The following is a 4,429-nucleotide window of genomic DNA, read 5'->3' as shown; positions in this document are numbered from 1 at the left end:
AAGATAGTCTATGGGACAAATTGCTTCTTTATCTGCTTGATATATTTAATTTTTTATTGTGAAGCTTCAAAATAAATGCTCAGCTATGAACCATAAAAATTTTGACTATAAAAAAATAAAAACTTCGCTATCATCCTGGTAAACATTAAAATAATTTTTTTGTCCTTTTGATTATAAACACTATCCTTCTTTCTTTTGATTATTAGTGGTGCAACGCTCAAGTCAAAGATCGTGTCCGCGATAGCGTAGGAAGGAGGGCAACACTAACATTCAACAGTGTCGGTCCATGATTAGCGTGTGTGGATTGGTGTTGACTCGTAAAAATTGGACAGACGACTTGGAAAGTCCAGATCGTGTTCGTTGACTCGTAAAAACTGAACAGACGACCTGCAAAGTCCAGATGGTGTTCATAAACACAATATAAGGGACTTTCGCCAGTATGGTGTCGCAGTATAGCTGCTCTGCTCATGGATATCAGAATGAGGAGTGGAAATTGCACGAGAGTTCAACACTCGCTGATTGTGGGTTGTTTTATCCTCCTCTTGCTGCTACTTCACATAAAACCGGGCAATGCGGCTGACGCAGCTTCCGACCGCATAGTGTTAGGCGCCTCTTTGAGAGGCAATGAAACCCGCATCTCGAAGCTCGGTAAGTTCAAGTTGGGATTCTTCAGTCTCAACGACGGCAATGTTAATAAGTGGTATGTGGGTATTTGGTATGCCACGGCCGCACATCAGACAATCGCTTGGGTGGCCAACAGCGAGCAGCCACTGCAGAACAACTCCGGCGTTTTCAATCTCACTGAAAATGGGAGTCTCATTCTGTCTTATGGTGGATCCATACTCTGGTCTGCCATAGGAAACATGAAGAAGCCTTCTTCTGCTGCGATAATGGATTCTGGTAACTTGGTTGTTCTGAGTTCCAAGAATACCTCTGATATCATCTGGCAGAGCTTCGACCATCCGGGAAATACATGGTTACCAGGGATGAAGGTTAGTATGAGCCAGGCTGTGACGTCGTGGAGGAGCCCTTGGGATCCGAGTCCTGGGCGCTTCTCCCTTCAGATGGATCCAAAAGGATCCGACCAATACGTTTTGTTGTGGAAGAATCAAATCAAGTACTGGGAAAGCGGTGTCTGGAATGGCCAAATCTTCAGCGAAATTCCGGAGATGACGCAGAATTACATCTACGATTTCAACTTTTTCGATAACGGTTCGTACAAGTATTACACCTATTCTGTGAAGCCTGAATTAACATATCTCTCGCGTTTCGACGTGGACGAGTCGGGAGAAATTCGAGTTTACCTTATGCTCGCCAATAACGAGTGGAGCATGTTCTGGGCACTGCCCAGGGATCAGTGCGACGTTTATGCTGTGTGTGGTTCTTATGCATCATGCAACGGTAACAATGTTCAGTTCTGCAACTGTGTGCCGGGCTTTGTCCCCAAAGATAGCCGCGAATGGGATTCTCAGCAGTGGTCAAGTGGCTGTGTTCGGAAAACGCCGTTACGGTGCAACCATGCCGGAAACAGCAGCACCACCGATGGATTTGTAGAGTTGAGTGGCAAATCTATGCCCGCTCAAGGGATTCAATACAAAGGGCAAGGGCAGTGCCAGGCGGCCTGTCTCAGAAATTGTTCGTGCACCGCATATGCCTACGATGTTAATGGTAATTGTGTAATCTGGTTTGGTGAATTGATAAATCTGGTCGATACCTCCAGTGGGACCTCTTTGTTTCTGCGGTTAGATGCCTCTGATGTGCCCAACTCCTCTAATTCCAACAAAAAGGTAACTCTTGCAGCTGTAGTAGGCGGCGTGCTGGGTGGGCTGGTTGCTATTCTGGCCCTTGTCTTGCTCTTTCTTTGGTGTTGCAGGCGTTCGCGATCGTCCGAAATAGAATACGGGCCGGGAACGCTGACTGTATTCACTTACAGAGAGCTGCAGAATGCAACGAAGAACTTTTCTCAACGGCTGGGAGGCGGGGGTTTCGGTTCCGTCTTCAAAGGAGCTCTAACAGACGGCTCTCTGGTGGCGGTTAAGCAACTAGAGGGAGTGAACCAAGGAGAGAAGCAGTTCCGCACGGAGGTGAGCACCATCGGAACCACACAGCATGTGAATTTGGTTCGGCTTCGGGGATTTTGCACCGACGGTTCTAGAAGACTGTTGGTGTACGAATACATGCCCAATGGGTCCCTCAGCTCCTCCTTATTCCAAAACACCCAGAGCGATGATCAGACTCAAAATAAGGTGCTGGACTGGAAAACGCGCTTCGGCATCGCGGTGGGAACGGCCCGGGGAATCCTCTACCTGCACGAGAAGTGCAGAGACTGCATCATCCACTGCGACATCAAGCCGGAAAACATCCTCCTGGATGCCAATTTCTGCCCCAAGGTGGCCGATTTCGGGCTGGCGAAGCTCCTGGGCAGAGAGTATAGTAAAGTTCTGACGACCATGAGAGGAACCAGAGGGTACTTGGCCCCAGAGTGGCTCTCCGGCCTGCCAATCACTCCCAAGGCCGACGTCTACAGCTTCGGCGTAACATTGTTCGAAATAATTGCAGGACGGAGAAACATGGACGAGGGTTCAGAATCCAGCGAGGTGTTCTTTGCCACGTGGGCTGCAACGCAGGTCAACAGTGGAAACGCCATGGATCTGCTTGACAAGAAATTGATGAACATTGCAGACGCGGAGCAGGTGAGGAGGGCTGCAATCGTGGGAGGATGGTGCATACAGGATGACGAAGATGCGAGGCCATCTATGAGTCAAGTGCTGCAGATATTGGAAGGCATTACAGACGTACCCCCTCTGCCTCCTCTTCCGTTATCTCTGCAGAACATTGCATTAAAACCCGACAGTATCCTCCGTTTCTTCTGGGAAACAGAACCTTCTGCACATGAACGCAACAACAGTGATAATCCCTCCACTACGCTGTAGAATCTCAGAGTATTTTCTAGTCGCTTATATTTTCATCTAAATATTTTCTCAGACTTATCCAAGTCCCACTACCCGATTATCCCGTAACTTTTATTAGATAGGTGAATCGTGAAGGCAGTTTAAAAGTTTAAGCAAGTTCTGCAATAGATCTTATTTGTTTCGTTGATATACGCTTATTTGCAAAGTCTAAGCATATTTTTTTCGCAGCATAAACTGTACTAGTCGTTCTCATATTATAAATACACAAGCACGTTTAATATCTATTGTTATGCATGCCCGGTCTTATCATGCATTCTTCAATGCCTCGTTGTTCCCGGTTTTTCATTAATGTTTTGTGCTTAATGAACATAAATAGACCATATATCTTGCATTGTGGTGTGCTTAATCCAATTATTTTCTGTCAGGCAATTTCTTTTTCTTATTTATTTATTGAAATTGCACATTTGTTGGAGAGATTAATGCAACTGTTTTCTGTGTTCAATTTTGCAAATTCGTTAGAAAATTGACAACTTGAAGTTGTGAGATTATGAAGTGTGAAATAAACTTTTCTTTTTATTAAATGTGTAAGAATGGGATGTAAGAGTAGTTACCTTCGCTGGCCGTTAGGCCCAACATTTCCAATTACGCCATTTACCAGAGGGACTGTTATTAATTTTTACATACTTTCTGCAGTATCAACAATTTATTATTTAAGAAGCAAATTTTCAAACTATTACATCTTGGTATGGAGTGGAAAATTTATTATTTAAAACGCATCTTTTCATTTATATAGGAAGGAAAACTTGCATCTTTAGCTCCTCGCCCCTCTCTGCACCCAAAGAGCATGCTTCATAACCAAGCTAGAGTCCTCTCCCCACCCAAAGAGCATGCTTCATAACCATGCTTCATTTTTTGTGGTGTACAAAATACCATACTCCTTTGTACCATTGGCATACCTTAAAATCATTTTCACTGCTTTCCAATGCATCTCTTTAGGCGTCCCCATGAACCTTGACACCAAACTTACCACATACATTGTATTTGGCCTAGTTGTTATCAAATACATCAAACTTCTCACCATACTTTTGTATAATGTGGGATTGACATTGTTGATGCAATCTTCTTTGCTCAACTTTAACCCCATAGCAGTTGGAGTTGGTGTCAGCTTGTTGTTTTGCATAGTAAATCTCTCCACATACTTTGCTTGAGAAATAAAAATACCATTTTGTGTTTTCTTCACTTCTATGCCCAAAAAATACGTCAACAACCCCAAATCAGTCATTTCAAACTCACTTTTCATGACTTCTTTGAAATCAACAATCAAGAAATCATTACTCCATGTAAAAATCAAATCATCTACATATAAAACAATGCAAATAAGGAATTCAGACCAGCACTATTATCAACTTCATTTTGCTCATAAATTTCACTTAAATTTCTGAATTTGTATCTTCTTATGCTTGCAGAAGATGGGCTTGACATGTCACTTGATGTTGTGCTTGAGGTAGATGATGTTG

At 43.7% G+C, this 4,429-nt stretch overlaps 1 pseudogene; it reads left to right on the top strand.

Moving 5' to 3' along the window:
* Nucleotides 1-335: 335 nt before the first annotated feature.
* On the top strand, nt 336-3,178 carry LOC149233243 (G-type lectin S-receptor-like serine/threonine-protein kinase At2g19130 pseudogene; annotated as a pseudogene).
* The last annotated feature ends 1,251 nt before the right edge of the window (nt 3,179-4,429 follow it).

The sequence above is a fragment of the Pinus tabuliformis genome, chromosome J (assembly GCF_031772625.1).
Source record: "Pinus tabuliformis cultivar Carrire ecotype Pingquan chromosome J, CPIR1, whole genome shotgun sequence".
In the NCBI taxonomy this organism is placed as follows: Eukaryota; Viridiplantae; Streptophyta; class Pinopsida; order Pinales; family Pinaceae; genus Pinus; species Pinus tabuliformis.
Note: the sequence above shows the minus strand (reverse complement) of the source record. Positions and strands in the feature narration are given on the sequence as shown.